Source organism: Aethalodelphis obliquidens, unplaced genomic scaffold (assembly GCF_003676395.1).
Source record: "Aethalodelphis obliquidens isolate GAN/ISIS:26980383/991018 unplaced genomic scaffold, ASM367639v1 scaffold20, whole genome shotgun sequence".
Taxonomy (NCBI): domain Eukaryota; kingdom Metazoa; phylum Chordata; class Mammalia; order Artiodactyla; family Delphinidae; genus Aethalodelphis; species Aethalodelphis obliquidens.
In genome coordinates this window covers 25,919,450-25,939,494 of record NW_020837964.1, presented here as the reverse complement: position 1 = coordinate 25,939,494, position 20,045 = coordinate 25,919,450, and the positions used below count along the sequence as shown (strand labels likewise).

Below are 20,045 nucleotides of genomic sequence, written 5' to 3'. Positions count from 1 at the left end.
TTTTTTTTGCGGTACGCGGGCCTCTCACTGTTGTGGCCTCTCCCGTTGCGGAGCACAGGCTCCGGACGCGCAGGCTCAGCGGCCATGGCTTACGGGCCTAGCCGCTCCGCGGCATGTGGGATCTTCCCGGACCGGGGCACGAACCCGTGTCCCCTGCATCGGCAGGCGGACTCTCAACCACTGCGCCACCAGGGCAGCCCCAGAATATGTGTATTTTGCTATAGACTTGGTATCAGAGTGCTGCTCCAAGCAAGACACCACTTAGAGCAGAGCTTTAACAAACTTACTCTGATGTTGTTGAGGAGGAAGAGGTTTCAAAGGATAGAAGTGATTGCTGCAGCCAGAAGTCTACAGGTGCAAGTGATTGAAAATGGTGACCGGGTCAGAGAATGCTAATCATCCATGAAGTGGGCTCGCTGCGACTCTGACACCGTGTCTCCTGGTGCACGCTGTGGTAGGTGCATCTTTGCTGAATAAATACAAAGTGAACTTGGCGGGAAAGGAGACCTCAGCAGTCCTACAAAGGCAATTTTGCAAGCTGTCTGGCGTGGAATTACTGGAATGTTTGCTCAGGAAGAAACAGCTGACATCATCTTTGCTCTCTTTGTATCTCAAGGGCAGAGTTATCCATGCCTCTGGCCTGCACCGACACCCACAGAGGGAAGAATGGCTTCCAGAGGGAAAGGTTAAAGAACAGGTCAGCTGGGCATCCACGCTCCCTTTCCCTCCCTCCCCCCGTTTGTCATTTTTCTGGCAAGGTGAATTCAATGTCCAGTAATTCCTTCTGGCTTTCTAAGAGCTATGAGACACAAAAGTGTGAGAAAAGTCATCCCGGCACTAACAGGATTAGCTCAGCTTCATAAACTAATCACTTTGGCCAGAGAGAATAAAGAGGAAAGCAATGGGCATGGGCAAGCAACATAAAGATAATGGAAGTTTCCATTAAATATCAAGGAGTGAGAGAGAGAGAGTGTGTGTGTGTGTGTGTGTGTGTGTGTGTGTTGTCTAACTCACAAAGACTGTCCTCTTTTCCATTTCAGGGGGCTTGTTCAATATGAAATGGGAACGTGTCTTATCTCAGCTTTCCCTAAAAGCAATCCCAATGCCTGGCACATAAGCTTCTATAAAAGCTTTGTTGAATTATTAAATCAAGGCCATTCTGATAATCATAGAAGCAGCAATTAATTAAGAGAGGCAGAGTAGTGTGGCAGCATGAGGACTAGATTTGTGAACAGACACTAGGATCTGCTTTTTTCTTGGCATCACTTGCTGGAGAGACTTGAGGAAATCACTTGATTGCTCAGGAACCTTATTTCCATCTGTGTAAAACAAAGAGATTAGACTAATTTTTCTCCAGTGTTCTGCTGGATACCCACCAATAAGTAGGGTATAATGAGTCAGCTTTTAGCTGTGTGTGCTTTTACAGTGATTAATAAGGTACACCTCTAAGGTTGGAGTCCACCTGTGTCTTGGTGTGCAATTTTAGGCAATATAAGTGTCTTGCATGAGTAGTTCAGAAAATAAATGGAAAAATACATAATGGTTAGAGCACGCATCATGGAATTTAGATACAACTGGTGTTTGAATCTTGTCTTTGTGATTCACTAACTGTGTGATACTAGGTAAGTTGCTTAAATTCTCTGGTCTTCAGCTTTTTTTTTTTTTTTTTTTTGCCTGAAAATGGAGAAATCGATAATATATGGCCATTACTTTAGGCATCATAATTCTTCATTTTCCTTGAAGGAGGTGATGAGAGGGTAAAGTTTTTAGGTGGGACAGCCTAGGAAAGTCCTATGCTGGGCACGTTTTGCTCATTCATTTAACGATCATGAATGGACTAACTGATGTGATTTGATACCAAGATAGTGCAGCAGAAACTAACACAACATTGTAAATCAGCTATACTCCACTAAAAATTTTTAAAAAAATAAATGAGATCATTAAAGAAAAAGCCATAACCCCTGTATTCAAGGAGTTTAAGGTCTAATAGAGGAAAATAAGTTTTCATACTTACTTTCTCTGAACTAAAAGACAGATCTTTGAGACTTTCATGTGTAGAAAAATCACCTACTCTTTCTACATTTTAATATTACCATATGCAGAGGTAGGGGTGATATAATTTACCTCATAGACTGGACACACAGTGCAAGTCACAAGGAATCACACATCACACAAGTGTTTTGCTTTTCTCTTTGGTGCTTCTCCTTCTTTTGGTTCATAGCCCATGTCTCCTCATCTTGATACAGGCTTGAGAAGCAGTGTGAAGAAAGGTTGAATTTACTGAGTAAACAAAGACAGATGTATTGCGTGTCTGAGAAGGAAATGATGTCAGAAACGTTTTTTTACCAGATAGTGAGCAAAAGATGTGTGGCGAATGGATGCTCTGTAACTAAGGTGGGTAAAGTCGAGCTTTTCTAGAGGAGCACATTGTGCATGTATATGTGTGACAGATAAGTGTGGAAGATGCTTCCTGTTAATACTAATGAACTTACCTAGGTCACACATTGTTAAAGAAATGGAAAAATAGAAAAGAGGTTTTGAGCATGAGGAGAACTTGAGGTTTGCATGTGAAATTAAAGAGATTGACTAGTAATTGATAGCAGAAATGATTGAGGTTCACTTGAGGATAATTTTTTTTTACTGGATTCTTAAGATAGCATTTACTCATTTAGTCATCAAAGTTTTATTTAATGTCATTTCTGTGTTAGGGTTGGGTCTTGGATAAGAAGTAGAAAGAAATATGTCAAAGTTTATTTAGGAATACATGACAGTAAGACATGACAATAGGGAATTCCCTGGTGATCCAGTAGTTAGGACTCCGAGTTTCCACTGCAGGAGGCCTGGGTTTGACCCCCGGTCAGGGAACTAAGATTCCACAAGCTGCGTGGTGCTGCAAAAAAAAAAAAAAAAAAAAAAGACATGACAATAAATAAGATTCAATGCTAATTACTATATTGGAGGCATGTATTGCAGGAAGATGTAATGGATGAATTGAGTAGTAAGAGCAGATTTCTCAAAAGATGTAACATTTGAATGTAAGACGTACCTCTCTAAATGGATTATTAGTTATCCTGGAATCCTTATCTTAAAAGGTAAGATAATACTTTGTGGGGTTTCCTCTAATCAAGCACAGCTTATTAAGGAATGCACATGTTCAAAAACTTGATTCTATATGGGGGGTTCTGAGTAAAAAGTAGAGTAAGAATCAAGCTTTAATTACTAGGAGTCTAGATTGTGTGTTGGGGGTATGTGTGTGTATCAGTTCCTTCCTTCCACCATCCCTTCCTTCCTCTCTCCAACTGAGATCTGAGAGTCCTTTTCCAGGAACGCTTTTGCAGAATTCAGATCACATACATTTCATCAAAATAGCATCTTTAGGATAATCTCCTCCAAATCTATTTTTGCAGGAGATGAGAGGAGGATAATGTGCAGCTTTTAGAATGACTGTGAATGAATCATGGATTCTGACTTTTGCTTACTTTGTTTTGTTATGAACATTTTGTGACTATTAAAAAAAACAACAAAAAAGGCAACATCATACTGTTGGAAGGCATAATGAAAGAATATGTAATTTTAGCAAAGCCCAAACTAAAACATTGCAAGCTTATGTCTAAGTTTTTCATTACTAAGAAATGTAAACTCTTTTTAATTTTTCTTGCCAAATGGAAGATAGCAGATTGTTCATCTGTTACCATGAAAGTCTATTTTAATTGGCAGTTGTGGTCTCAGAGTAATTTTAAATTGCTACCAGGCTGTCACTTTTGCTTTTGCTGACTTGCAAGGAGGTTTAATGCCTCCCCCACTGAGCTAAACTTTATCCTTCTAGTTGGAACTGTTGGATCACCTCAATTTACGACAAACATAGAAGAGATTTAAATAGTCCACAGAAATGCAATGAAAATGCCTCGGATTTAAATAGTCCACAGAAATGCAGTGAAAATACCTCGGAGTAGAAGTGTGATGTTTTAAAAGCACTCTGAGATCCAGAGATGTAACTTGTTACGAGAAAACACGTGCAACAGATAGAGGCATCCAGGGTAAGGAAGAATAAGGCCCTTTGGTCAGATTGAATTGTTTTAATATACTCATAACAACTACTGGTTAACAAGCAATCACCTCCATATATAGTCTATCAAATTTGATCTTTAGAGTGGCTTATGGAATTAGAATACTACACTAGTTTTCTGTAAGTTTGCTTGCTTTGTCCATCCTGACATGGAGAAACTTCTATGATAATTCTATCTGACTAGGTACTAATCAAGGTTTGTATGTTGGAAGAACTGAGATTGGAAGATTGTATAGGGCAAAAGCAAATATATGGAGCTGGAAACCAGAAGATCTGGAACTTAACCTAGGCTCTTCTGCTAGTTGGCCGTGTGGTTGATGATGTTTGTTTTGTGAAGGGAGTCGGGGTAGGGGGCAATGTGATTCTAGAGATTTTCTCCAGTAAAAAGAATTTATACTTTTTATTCTCACTTCATATGCTGCATTTTTCTTGCTTTACCTCTTCTTACTCTGGGCCTTTTTGTTTTCTCCAGATCTGTACCCATATGTCTCGTGTGTTCTTCCGTAAATAATCTTGTGCATAATACAGAGACATTACGGCAAGATGGATATCAGACTTTGGGAAAATTGTTTTACCTTCTCTGAACCCCCTTTATCCTCGCCTGTAAAATGGTTATATATACCTCATAGGATTACTGTGAGGATAGACTGAGAACTGATGTAAAACGTTTAGGAGAGTGGAATTGCCGAGTGATAGAGTATATATTCAGCATTAGTGTTGCCTGCCTTTTTTTTATTTGTGCCAGTCTGGTATAGTATAGTTTCATCCCATTTGATTTTAATTTTAATTTTCCTGAAGACAAAAGAAGTTGAGCATCTTTTCATGTATCTACTGGTCACTTATGTACCATGTTACATGGATTTCTTTTGTTTTTTAACATCTTTATTGGAGTATAATTGCTGTACAATGAATGGTGTGTTAGTTTCTGCTTTATAACAAAGTGAATCAGCTATACATATACACATATCCCCATATCGCCTCCCTCTTGTGTCTCCCTCCCACCCTGTGGATTTCTTTTTCAAGTATTTTGCCAATGTTTCCATTGGTTGTTTGTCTCTTAATGATACAGCTAAAAGAACATGTACTTTGGATGCAAGTCCTTTGCAAACTGTGTGTTGTATTAGTCTCCTAGTAACAAATCACACAAACTTGGTGGCTTAAAACAACAGAATTTTATTCTCTTGGAGTTGTAAGTCCAGACATCTGTAATCAAAGTATCAGCAGGGCTGAGCTCCCTCTGGAGGCTCTAGGGGAGGTTCCTTCCTTGCCTCATCCAGTTTCTGGTGGCTAGAGGCATTCCTTGACTTGGGGCTACATGAAACCATTCTCTGCCTCCATCTTCTTATGAACCTTAACCTGGCCTTTCCCCTTGTGTCTCTTTGTCTCACATCTCCCTCTCCTTTCTCTCATATGGACATCGGTCACTAGATCCAGTATGGGATTTTGGATCTAGATCCTATATCCAGGATGATCTCATCTCAAGATTCTTAATTACCACTTTAAAAGCCCTTTTTCCAAATAAGATCATAGTCACAGAGTTAGGACTTGGACATATATTTTGGGGAGACACTCCTTCTCTTTGCCCAACTCAAGCTTCAGAGCTCTCTGAGATTCTCCTGTGTCTCTCACACCTCACATCAGTTGCATTGGTTCTGTTATGTTTCCTTCTTTCTGCTTCCATCTCATCACTGCCTTCGATCAGTGCCTTCTCTTGCCTTTCAATAACCTCCTAAGAGATTCTGATATCTGTAGTCTCTCTCTCTCTAGTGATTCCTCCTTTGGCATGGTTTGGCTATTTCAGTTCCCTCAAAAACCATAAAGAGCTTCTCCTTGAAGAAAGAATGAGAAGATGGCAGAGTAGAAGGACGTGCACTCACGCCCTCTTGCTAGAGCACTGGAATCACAACTAACTGCAGAACAATCATCGACAGGAAGACACTGGAACTTACCAAAAAAGATATCCCACATCCAAAGACAAAGGAGAAGCTGCAATGAGATGGTAGGGGAGGCATAATCACAATAACATCAAATCCCATAACTGCTGGGTGGGTGACTCACAAACTGGAGAACAGTTATACCACAGAAGTCCACCCACTGGGGTGAAGGTTCTGAGCTCCATGTCAGGCTTCCAAACCTGGGGGTCCGGCAACGGGAGGAGGAATTCCCAGAGAATCAGACTTTGAAGCCTAGTGATATTTGATTACAGAACTTGGACAGGACTGGGGGAAACAGAGACTCCACTCTTGGAGGGACACACAAAGTAGTGTGCACATCAGGACCCAGAGGGAAGGTGCATTGACCCCGTAGGAGACTGAACCAGACCTACCTGCTAGTGCTGGAGGGTCTCCTGCAGAGGTAGGGGGATGGCTGCGGCTCACCGCAAGGACAAGGACACTGGCAGCAGAAGTTCTGGGAAGTACTCCTTGGCATGAGCCCTCCCGGAGTCCGCCATTAGCCCCAACAAAGAGACTGTAGGCTCCAGTGCTGGGTCAGCTCAGGCCAAACAACCAACAGGGAGGGAACTCAGCCCTGCCCATCAGCAGACAAGCACATTATAGTTTTACTGAGCTCTGCCCACCAGAGTAGCACCCAGCTCTACCCACCACCAGTCCCTCCCATCAGGAAGCTTACACATGCCTCTTAGATAGCCTCATCCACCGGAGGGCAGACAGCAGAAGCAAGAAGAACTACAGTTCTGCAGCCTGTGGAACGAAAGCCACATACACAGAAAGACAGACAAAATGAAAAGGCAGAGGACTATGTACAAGATGAAGGAACAAGATAAAATCCCAGAAAAATAATTAAATGAAGTGGAGATAGGCAACCTTCCAGAAAAAGAATTCAGAATAATGAGAGTGAAGATGATCCAGGACCTCGGAAAAGGAATGGAGGCAAAGATTGAGAAGATGCAAGAAATGTTTAACAAAGACCTAGAAGAATTAAAGAACAAACAAACAGAGATGAACAATACGATAAGTGAAATGAAAACTATACTAGAAGGAATCAATAGCAGAATAACGGAGGCAGAAGAATGGATAAGTGACCGGGAAGACAGAATGGTGGAATTCACTGCCACAGAACAGAATAAAGAAAGAAGAATGAAAAGAAATGAAGACAGCCTAACAGACCTCTGGGTCAACATTAAACACACCAACATTCACATTATAGGGGTCCCAGAAGGAGAAGAGAGAGAGAAAGGACCCAAGAAAATATTTGCAGAGATTATAGTTGAAAACTTCCCTAACATGGGAAAGGAAATAGCCACCCAAGTCCAGGAAGCACAGAGAGTCCCAGGAAGGAAAAACCCTTGGAGAAACATGCTGAGAAACATAGTAATCAAATTGACAAAAATTAAAGACAAAAATTATTAAAGCAACAAGGGAAAAATGACATAACATACAAGGGAACTCCCCTAAGGTTAACAGCTGATTTCTCAACAGAAACTCTACAAGCCAGTAGGGAGTGGCATGATATATTTACAGTGATGAAAGGGAAGAACCTACAACTAAGATTACTCTACCCTGCAAGGATCTCATTCAGATTCGACAGAGAAATCAAAAGCTTTACAGACAAGCAAAAGCTAAGAGAATTCAGCACCACCAAACCAGCTCTACAACAAACGCTAAAGGAACTTCTCTAAGTGGGAAACACAAGAGAAGAAAAGGACCTACAAAAACAAACCAAAACATTTAAGAAAATGGTAATAGGAATATACATATCAATAATTACCTTAAACGTGAATGGATCAAATGCTCCAACCAAAAGACAGAGGCTTGCTGAACGGATACAAAAACAAGACCCATATATATGCTGTCTACGAGAGACTCACTTCAGACCTAGGGTCACATACAGACTGAAAGTGAGGAGATGGAAAAAGATATTCTATGCAAATGGAAATCAAAAAAAAGCTGGAGTAGCAGTACTCATATCAGATAAAATAGACTTTAAAATAAAGAATGTAACGAGACAAGGAAGGACACTACATAATGATCAAGGGATCAATCCAAGGAGAAGATATAACCATTAGAAATATATATGTACCCAACATAGGAACACCACAATACATAAGGCAAATGCTAACAGCTATAAAAAAGGAAACCAACAGTAACACAATAATAGTGGGGGACTTTAACACCTCACTTACACCAATGGACAGATCATCCAGACAGAAAGTTAGTAAGGAAGCACAAGGTTTAAATGATAAAAAAGGCCAGATAGATTTAATTGATATTTATGGGACATTCCATCCGAAAACAGCAGAATGCACTTTCTTCTCAAGCGCACATGGAACATTCTCCAGGATAGATCACATCTTGGGTCACCAATCAAACCTCGGTAAATATAAGAAAATTGAAATCATATCAAACATCATTTCCGACCACAACGCTATGAGATTAGAAATCAATTACAGGGGAAAAAACTTAAAAAACTCAAAAATATGGAGGCTAAACAATATGTTACTAAATAATCGAGAGATCACTGAAGTAATCAAAAAATACCTAGAGACAAATGACAAGAAAAACATGACGATACAAAACCTATCGGATGCAGCAAAAGAGGTTATAAGAGGGAAGTTTATAGCAATACAGTCCTACCTCAAGAAACAAGAAAAACCTTGAATAAACTATCTAACCTTACACCTAAAGGAACTAGAGGAAGAAGAGCAAACCTAACCCAAAGTTAGCAGAAGGAAAGAAATCATAAAGATCAGAGCAGAAATAAATGAAATAGAAACAAAGAAAACAATAGCAAAGATCAATAAAACTAAAAGCTGGTTCTTTGAGAAGATAAACAAAATTGATAAACCATTAGCCAGACTCATCAAGAAAAAGAGGGAGAGGACTCAAATCAATAGAATTAGAAATGAAAAAGGAGATGTTACAACGGACAGCGCAGAAATACAAAACATCATAAGAGACTACTACAAGAAATTCTATGCCAATAAAATAAACAACCTGGAAGAAAAGGACAAATTCTTAGAAAGGAATAACCTTTCAAGACTGAACCAGGAAGAAATAGAAAATATGAACAGACCAATCACAGGTTAATGAAATTGAAACTGTGATTAAAAATCTTCCAACAAACAAAAAGTCCAGAAACAGATGGCTTCACAGGTGAATTCTATCAAAAATTTAGAGAAGAGCTAACAGGCATCCTTCTCAAACTCTTCTAAAAAATTGCAGAGGAAGGAACACTCCCAAACTCATTCTACGAGGCCATTACCCTGATACCAAAACCAGACAAAGATACTACAAAAAAAGAAAATTACAGACCAATATCACTGATGAATATAGATGCAAAAATCCTCAACAGAATACTAGCAAACAGAATCCAACAACACATTAGAAGTATGTGATCAAGTGGGATTTATCTCAGGGATGCAAGGATTCTTCAATATATGCAAATCAATCAATGTGATACACCATATTAACAAATTAAAGAATAAAAACTATATGATCATCTCAATAGATGCAGAAAAAGCTTTTGAAAAAATTCAACACCAATTTATGATAAAAACTCTGCAGAAAGTGAACATAAAGGGAACCTACCTCAACTAATAAAGGCCATATACGACAGAGCCACAGCAAACATCATTCTCAGTGGTGAAAAACTGAAAGCATTTCCTATAAGATCAGGAACATGACAAGGATGTCCACTCTCGCCACTGTTATTCAACATAGTTTTGGAAGTCCTAGCCATGACAATCAGAGAAGAAAAAAAAATAAAAGGAATATAAATTGCAAAAGAAGAAGTAAAACTGTCACTGTTGGCAGATGACATGATACTATACATAGAGAATCCTAAAGATGCCACCAGAAAACTATTAGAGGTAATTGATGAATTTTGTAAAGTTGCAGGATACAAAATTAATGCACAGAAATCTCTTGCATTCCTATACACTAACAACGAAAGGTCAGAAAGAGAAATTAAGGAAACACTCCCATTTACCATTGCAACAAAAAGAATAAAATACCTAGGAATAAACCTACCTAAGTAGGTAAAAGACCTGTACTCAGAAAACTATAAGACACTGGTGAAAGAAATCAAAGATAACACGAACAGATGGAGAGATATACCATGTTCTTGGATTGGAAGCATCAATATCATGAAAATGACTATACTACCCAAAGCAATGTACAGATTCAGTGCAATCCCTATCAAACTACCAATGGCATTTTTCACAGAACTAGAGCAAAAAATTTCACAATTTGTATGGAAACACGAAAGACCCTAAATAGCCAAAGCAATGTTGAGAAAGAAAAATGGAGCTGGAGGAATCAGGCTCCCTGACTTCAGACTATACTACAAAGTTACAGCAATCAAGACAGTATGGTACTGGCACAGAAACAGAAATATGGTTCAGTGGAACAAGATAGAAAGTCTAGTGATAAACCTACGCACCTATGGTCAAATAATCTATGAGAAAGAAGGCCAAGGATATACAATGGAGAAAAGACAGTCTCTTCAATAAGTGGTGCTGGGTAAACTGGACAGCTACATGTAAAAGAATGAAATTAGAACACTCCCTAACACCATACAGAAAAATAAACTCAAAATAGATTAGAGACCTAAATATAAGACTGGACACTATAAAACTCTTCGAGGAAAACATAGGAAGAACATTCTTTGACATAAATCACAGTAAGATCTTTTTTGATCCACCTCCTAGAGTAATGAAAATAAAAACAAAAATAAACAAATGGGACCTAATGAACCTTAAAAGCTTTTTCACAGCAAAGGAAACCATAAACAAGACAAAAAGACAACCCTCAGAATGGGAGAAAATATTTGCAAACGAATCAACAGACAAAGGATTAATCTCCAAAATATATAAGCAGCATATGCAGCTCAGTATTAGAAAAACAAGCCAATCCAAAAATGGGCAGAAGACTTAAACAGACATTTTTCCATAGAAGACATACAGGTGGCCAAGAAGCACATGAAAAGCTGCTCAACATCACTAATTATTAGAGAAATGCAAATCAAAACTACAATGAGGTATCACCTCACACCAGTTAGAATGGGCATCATCAGAAAATCTACAGACAACAAATGCTGGAGAGGATGTGGAGAAAAGGAATCCCTCTTGCACTGTTGGTGGGAATGTAAATTGATACAGCCACTATGGAGAACAGTATGGAGGTTCCTTAAAAAACTAAAAATAGAATTACCATATGACCCAGCAATCTTACTATTGGGCATATACCCAGAGAAGACCATAATTCTAAAAGACACATGCACCCCAATGTTTATTGCAGCACTGTTTTCAATAGCCAGGTCATGGAAGCAACCTAAATGCCCATTGACAGACGGATGGGTAAAGAAGATATGGTACATATATACAATGGAATATTACTCAGCTATATAAAGGAACAAAATTGGGTAATTTGTAGAGACCTGGATTGACCTAGAGACTGTCAGAAGAGAGTGAAGTAAGTCAGAAAAAGAAAATAAATTTTATATTAACACATATATGTGGAATGTAGAAAAATGGTGCAGATGAAGTGGTTTGCAGGGCAGAAATAGAGACACAGATGTAGAGAACAAAAGTATGGACACCAAGGGGGAAAGCAGGCGTGGGGTGGTGGTGGGATGAATTGGAAGATTGGGATTGACATATATACACTAATATGTATAAAATAGATAACTAATAAGAGCCTGCTGTATAAAAATAAATAAAAGTAAATTAAAAAACAAAAGAAAGAATGAAATGAATATTCCTAACATGACATTCCTGGCCATTCAAGATGTGAAGAAACTGTAAGGCATGGTGATCAAAACATGGATTCAGTAGCATATTGCCTTGGTTTGAATTCTGACTATCTGCTTACCCGTTGAGTAATCTTGGGTATAGTGTTTCACCTCTCTCTACCTTGGTTTCCTCATCTGACATAGTAATAGCATCTATCTTGCATCGTTGTATGTAGATTAAATAATTTAACATATATAAAGCACTCTTACCTCATAAGCTTTATAAAAGCTTAATATTGTTAGTGTGTTGTTAAAGCTTTTCTTTCCAATAATAATAATATTGCAAGAAATTATAACCAATATTTACTAAGCACTTAGTATGAACCAAGAACACTGTGAACACTTTCCTTGCTGTATCTAATTTACTCAACAGTAGCTCTGTGTTGTGAGTCTCATTATGCTGTAGGACTAAGCAATGGTAAGTGATGTATTTTCTGACCCTTCCCACCTAAACACTTCCCAAACATACTTTTGACTCTCCTCACAACTTTTCTCACAGTTTCCCTATCCCTCTGAGACCATTCTGCTTTATTATCTCGGGATAATCCTACCCATCCTTTGGAGCTCTGTGCAAACTTCTATTCCAAGGTGGAATAAAATGGAACAAAGGATTAGATTCAGCATTACTAAGCACATTTACTGTAAAATAAAAGTGTTAATTCCTTTCTCCTGCAGATCAAAAGACAGCCTTACATTAGTGAGTTAGACTTTCCTGGCCCCTTCATTAGCCAGGTTGATTCTTTACAAACTGACTACACTGACCCTCTGGCTCTTTTTGCAGTTTCAAGACAGCTTCAGCTTGGTTCTTCCAGGTGGCTCATCAGACTGAGCTGAGTTAGTAGAGAGCTTCCAGCCAAGTAAGGCCTCTCAGCACGAAGTGTCAAACATAAGACAGCTAATGCTGGGAGCCAGAGGAAGAAGGCTCTTCTTGACCCTGCTCTGAGAATAGTGCATTCACAGAGAAGTGGCTGGCAGGCTCCCTTTTGATGCAGTGAACAATGAACAGCAGGGATTAAGTCTTACCATATCCACCTCATGCCTGTGTGTGTGTGTGTGTGTGTGTGTGTCAGTGTCACTGTCACATGCACACTCTTCATCCTTAGCAAAAGACAGTGTGGAAAGTCTGTGACCTATTATTTGAAAATAACCCACCCAGGATCTCAACTGAGGAGAGAGATCCCATAAGCCGGACAGTCGTAGTGGAACAGCTCGGCATACTTAGAGTCTATTTTATATATGAGGAAATTAAGGGCAAATGAATGGTCATAGTTTTGCTTTTGTTTGTTTTTGATCCGTTTTCTCAGCTTTCTGCAATGTGGACATCTGGGTACAAGGTTCACACACCACAGTTGCATTTTAAGTCATCATTAGGTTCTTCCTGAATGAAATAATAATGGTGCTCATTCAAACCTAGGTGGTCTATATGAACATAACCCTCCCCTTCACAGTTTCTATAATTCAGAGTTCTTCTCGGACAGAGTTTCTCATTCTAGCGATTTCTAGACTGGGAGTCACATGGTAGAAATATAGACTTGTTTGCCAGCACAGTGTTAAAGACAAAAAAAACAACAACCTTAAAAGTTCAAAAATTTTAAAGTAGGGCATACAATTTCAGGTTTCTGCAGAATAGCATTACCTGTATAATCTCTAACCAGGTTTTTTTTTTTTTTTTTTTTTTTCCTCCAAGTTTATTGGTCCTACCTGGCCCCTGATGAAATATGAATTTGTCATTGGTGCTCTAGACGTATTTTACTACTTATCTTGGCCTTAGAATCACAGAATCTGAAGAGGCCTTAGATGCTAAAACTTAGACTCAAGTGGCTATTCGTTAGAAGTTGAATATTTTCTTTAAAGATAATCTTGAGTGGAAATCCAATACATTAGACTGATCAAAGTGCAACTGTTCCGTTTGGAGGTGTGTTCTGGGGGTGGATGGACAGGAATGGGAGGGCTCAGAGTATTATAGCAGTTGGTTTCCTTCTGGGCCCCTGAGAGCCCTCTGTAGAAAGTAGTGCTCTGAGGTGCCCAGTTTGAAAACCTCTGGTAGAATATACTTCTTCACTTTACCGAAGACTGGGGCCTGAAGCTTGCTTGGGTGTAATTCCCAGGCAGTGTTCTCTTTCTCATTGGTGTGTCCAAAATCTTGCCTAGTCTAACCTTTATAAGTAGCTTTATCAGCCCCCAAAGCCATGGGGTTTTAATTATCAGGATCAATTAAACAGTTTTCATCATAATAATTCATAAATGTATAATTTATAAATTTAAATTAATTGTTTTAATAATTTAATTTTATATTTTATTTGTACATTTGATTTATTTCCCAAATTTGATTTGTAAAGTTTTAAAGAGTTTAAAGTTTTTTAGAATAGGAAGAGCATGAGGATTATGGGCAAGAAGACCAGTTTGAAATCAGAGTATACTGTCTTCTATCTATGTGTGACCTTTGGAAAGCATTTTTTTTTTTTTTTTCTTTGGCCGTGTTGCCCGGCTTGCAGGATCTTTGTTCCCTGACCAGGGATTGAACCCATGCCCCCTGCAGTGGAAGCATGGAGTCATAACCACTGGACTGCCAGGGAAGTCCCTGGAAAGCTATTTAATCTTATCAAGTCTCACCTCTTTTTAAGAATAGCAATCTTAGTGCCTACTGTATGTTTTTTTAAAAATATTAAATTATATAATGTCAGAGGTTCACTCAGTGTTTGGAATGTAGAAGGCAGGCAGTAAAAATCATTTCTACTGTACCTATACCATGATTTTAAGGGTTGATTCCTCTCTGCAGCCTCCTATGTAGTCTCTTTGCATATGTTTGGTACTCAGGAAATGTTTGTGAATGGTGAATCAGTATTACTGAAACATGAAGAATGTGGCGTGTCTTCAGACTCAAGCAGTATGTATAGCTAACAATTTTCCTGTGTTCAGAATAAAGGAGGGTGGTAGAGAGTGAATATGTGAATTTCTGCCTGCCATATAATAGGCATATTACAGACCAAAGGAGGCTATCTCAGAGGAAGGAAACTTTCCTAAATAGAAAAAGAAAGAAAAAAAAAAAAAGATGAAAGATCTTTCAACAAAGAACTGCTAGTACTTAACTTGTCAGGACAGGATTTTGAAAAACAGCATTCCCAAGTATACCTTTGTAAAAAGTCTTAAAAAGAAGCAGTACAAACCTGGTCCCCAGTAGCCTTTTACTATTTCTCATTGATAATGGCTTGCAAGAGCCTCATTTTAGAAAACTCAACACACTACTGTGAACATGAAAAGCAAACCTACTTTCATAAAGCTGATGTTCCATTGGGTAAATGAGGGGTCAGCGATAGCATGGCCAATTATAGATTCTAGCTGTGTTTACGCTGTGCCCAAACAAGGGAAGGAAACAAAAAATTCAACCCAAACATGAACGTTTTTGAAAAAGAAAGAATAAACTCTTGCTTATATTGAATGCAATCACAAAGCATACATAGCTGAAACTCTCCTTCCCGTACGTATGACATTTTTTATGAGAAAGGGAAACACACTTGATCAGAATTCTACAATCTTTGAATTGTAATCACTGACATTCCCAAATGTGAACTGATAAGATTCTTCAGTAACTTGTAGATCATCAAAAATATTTACGTAGTCTGAAAATTGATGGTTCATCAACTTATTCTTCAAATACTCATTAAATATTCAGATGCCAGGCACTGCTCAATTTGCTGGTGATACAGAAGTGAACAGAACAAAATCCCTCCTTTGGAGCTTATATTATATTAAGAGTAATTGAAAACTAGTTCCTAGGTATTTTGGAAAGAGTACTAAATTAGGTAATGGAAGACCTTCATTATAATCCCAGGCCTTATTACATAGTAGGTACTTGCTTAATATTTGTTAACAGAATTAGTTTTGCTGATACCTGGTTCTGTGATCTTGTGCAAATCAATTAAGTACCAATTCTCCACCATCATAAAGTATGAAAATTTGTACTAAAAAGTCTGTAAGGAAGTTCTCAACTTTCAAATTCCACAATAATGTAGATATGATGACTTCATTTTCTAAAACCTTTAATTTTGTTCTAAAAACATGCATTAAACAAATCACACATGACAGAGCTCTACGTTCTATGGGAAATACACAAATAAAGAAGTCATGATTATCTTAATTAATAATCTATTGAAGATTAATCTATAGTAGTTATTAGGATGATTGGAGGAGAAGAATGCAGGCTGGGATAACAATGGGAAAGCCTTAGAATGCAATGAAATATCTCATTCCCAATTAAACCTTGTACTTGCATGTGTATGTGTGTATGTATGTGTGTGTAATTTATTTATATTATTATATGTATAACTTATTAAGTGAACAGAATTCAACTAGTAAAGAGAATACTATATGTATAATATACATGCAGAAAACCTTTCCCCTCCCCTTTTCCTGATCTGTTTTGTTTATCTTCTGCTACTATAAACTTTCTTCCTCCCAGTGAACTTGCTGATTCTCATCCAGTTTCTCCCGAGGCAGAGGTAGGGCCTGCAAACTGAGACTAGACCACGGAAGATTGGCAGAGAGCTATACTGTAATGAGATACCAGAAGACACGTGCATTTAGACATGCTTTCACCCAGCAGAATTCTAAAGGACCACAGTGCAGTCACAATCTTGGCTGTGTGTGATCAGGAGTCTAAGGATGGCTGGCCCTATTGTTTGATGACTGAAGGGTTCTTTTCTGTAGGTATCAGGTTCAGTGCCTGAGTCAATGGTTACTAGTGAGTTGGAGACTCAGGGGAAATTCCTTAGGAAATCCTGGTCTCTGAATCCTGGCAACAAATTCTCTACTTGCTGTTGTAGAGCATTCTCTACATATGATACTATATGTTAACTATTCTTGCATTGCTAACTTGAATGGTGTACAGGAAAATTTTATTTTGAAGGCAGAGTTTTCCTCCTAATTTAACAATGTTCTGTGTATATTTATTGGGTTGGCCAAAAGGTTCATTCGTTTTTTCCGTAAGATGGCTCTAGTAGCACTTAGTTGTCTTAAACTTCATTTGAAACAGTTTTGTTAGATTGTATGTGACAGCTGTCATAGCAGTGTGCATTTTAAAAAAAAGACATCAAAATTGGTGAATTTTGTGTAGCCATTTTTGAAGATGGAAGGAAAAAAGCAACATTTTGGCTTATTATGCTTTATTATTTCAAGAGAGGTAAAACTGCAACTGAAATGTACAAAAAGATTTGTGCAGTGTATGGAGAAGGTGCTGTGACTGATCAAACATGTTACAAGTGGTTTGCAGAGTTTCATGCTGGAGATTTCTTGCTGGACAGGTACCCCATGGTCAGGTAGACCAGTTTGAAGTTGATAGCGATCAAATCGAAACAATAATTGAGAACCATGAACATTATACTACATGGGAGATAGCTGACATACTCAAAATATCCAAATCAAGTGTTGAAAATCATTTGCACCAGCTTGGTTATGTTCATTGTTTTGATGTTTGGGTTCCACATAAGTTAAGCGAAAGAAATCTCAGCCGTGTTTCTACATGTGATTCTCTACTGAAACGAAAAAAAAGTTCCGTTTTTAAAACAAATTGTGACAGGCTATGAAAAGTGGACACTGTACAACAATGTGGAATAGAAGAGATCATGGGGCAAGTGAAATGGACCACCACCAACCACACCAAAGTCCGGTCTTCATGCAAAGAAAGTGATGTTGTGTATATGGTGGGATTGGAAGGGAGTCCTCTATTATGAACTCCTTCTGGAAAACCAAATGATTAATTCCAACAAGTACTGCTTCCGATTAGACCAACTGAAAGCAGCATTCGTTGAAGAGCGTCTGGAATTAGTCAACAGAAATTGTAGAATATTCCATCAGGATAACACAAGACCGCATGTTTCTTTGATGACCAGGCAAAAACCGTTACAGTTTGGCAGGGAAGTTCCACCATATTCGCCAGACATTGCACCTTCAGATTACCATTTACTTCAGTCTTTACAAAATTCTCTTAATGGAAAAGATTTCAATTCCCTGGAAGACTGTAAAAGGTGCCTGGAACAATTCTTTCCTCAAAAAGATAAAAAGTTTTGGAAATATGGAATTATGAAATTGCCTGAAAAATGGCAGAAGGTAGTGGAACAAAAGGGTGAATACATTGTTCAATAAAATTCTTGGTGAAAATGAAAAATGTGTCTTTTATTTTTATTTAAATACTGAAGGCTCTTTTTGACCCACCCAATAGATGGGTTGCTTATTTTTTGAAAATCAACTTGTCTTCAAATGAGTGGTAATGATAGTTGTCTCTGAGGATTAGTTTTGTGGATTCAGTGAGATAGGAGATACCAGATGCCTAGCATAGGTTCTGGCACATAATTGGTGCTTCATCATGAATCTGGAATGTTAGAACCTTTCCCTTTCCACGGAAATCTTTGTCAAAAAGCTTAAATTAACTTATTGTGAGCATTGATTCAGTTATTTTCAGAGAATTCTCTTTGCAAATAATCAAAATCACACTTATACATCTTTTAAAAAAACTTTCTATAACTTGATTGCCATTGACAGTTGTCTAATTTTATCTCTTTTAAACTTTTTTCATTATAAGATGCAACTGGTCTTAATGGAAACCCCCATATGGCTATTGGTCAGGAACTTGAGCTCTGGTAGATCCTAGGAGATCTGGGTTGACAGATGGGTAGCTTGTTTATGCGCTCTGGTTTAGATTGTTCTCAGTCCTGAATGTATCATTTCAATATCACAATGTATTTTTGCTTAGCCTGTCTTATCTTAATACTTTGTGGGTCTGACAGAACCTAGCTCATGATGGACATTCTGATTGTACAGACAATGTTACACCATCATCAAGCATTTTTTCTCTCTACCAGAGCCTAGAAGTATGCCAGAGTTTTTTCCTTCAAAAAGTTATGCAATTCTTTTCTTCAGTTGGCATGGCCCTACTCCAGAAACTTAGGGGTCTTCATTGTGATTTTTCACTTGGGGGCTTGTCATAAACCTCCACAGCATCTTTTTCACCAGTGCCTCTAAAACCATATATCCTCCTGGCTTAAATATCCCAAGGGGCAGAGCTTTTTACACTGCATCCTCAGCTTCCTGCACAGTCCTTTCACGCTCTGGTCCCTATTCAAAGATGACAGCCTTTTGCGACACTTGGTATATAGATAAGAGTAGTAGTCCCAAATAATGAACATGTTGTCTCTAGAACCCAAAGAAGCCCACTAGGTGTTCGGTTTCCTTTTTTATGGAGTAAGATACCAGGTGTAATATTTAATCCTTTGGAGGAGATATCCCAGAATGCTCCTGACCACTGGATTCCTAACATTTTACTCAGGTGGCAAGGCCTTGAAACTTTGTATGGCTTATCTTCCCCCTCTAGAGCACATAAGACTTGCCAAGGCTTCCAGCTTGATAGACACTCTTATTCAACTCTTTTTACTAGCATGATAATAATTTATGTAGTGGAGCAAGACCCAAAAGTATGAGACTGTTTCCAAGTAATTTATCTATGTATCAGAACAAAGCTTTAATATGTTTATAGGAATACAAAAACTATTCAGCACAAACAAGGTAAAATTCACAATGTTTGGCATCCAATTAAAATTTACCAGGCATGCAAAAAAATTCTACCCATAATTAGTGGCAGACAAAGACATTAAAACAGCATAACTGAATTCCAAATGTTCAAGAAACTAGAGGAAAGGTTGAGCATATTAGTAAAGATGTGGAAAATACAAAACTTGAAATAAAACAAAAATTACTGTGTCTGAAATAAATGGATGGGAGCAATAGCAGGTTAGAAATTGTGAAAGAAAATATTAGTGTACTCAAAGATATAGTAATGCAAACTGTGTAAAATGAAACATAGAAGAAAAGGCTAAAAAAAGAAACAATGCCTCAGTAAGCGCTGGGAAAAATTCAAGGAGATATATATGTGTGTGTGTGTGTATACATATGTATACAAAAAATTCTATATTTAGAATTTCTATCAAACTAGAAAGAAAACTGTTCCCACTGTTTCTTCAAATAATTTTCTATACTTCCTCACTTTCTGGGTCTCCAAATGTATATAAGTTCTAAATATATAATACATGATATATACAAATTCTAAAGCCATAATACCAAGAAGCTCAATGAACCCCAAACACAAGAAACATGAAGAATATACCAACGCACATGGTAATCAAGTTGCTTAAAACCAGTGATAAAGGGAAGAACCTTAAAAGAAAAATTATATATA

The 20,045-nt window shown here is 38.0% G+C and overlaps 1 long non-coding RNA gene across 1 annotated transcript in view; it reads right to left on the bottom strand.

The window, feature by feature from the left end:
* The window catches only part of LOC113627338 (uncharacterized), a 26,034-nt gene extending 8,232 nt beyond the window's left edge, over positions 1-17,802 (bottom strand). The window contains exons 1-2 of the long non-coding RNA XR_003435523.1: positions 17,742-17,802; positions 5,756-5,758 (exon numbers count right to left, since the gene is read on the bottom strand). This is a non-coding gene — a long non-coding RNA (uncharacterized LOC113627338). The remainder of the gene's footprint in view (positions 1-5,755; positions 5,759-17,741) is intronic.
* Between the last annotated feature and the right edge of the window lie 2,243 nt (positions 17,803-20,045).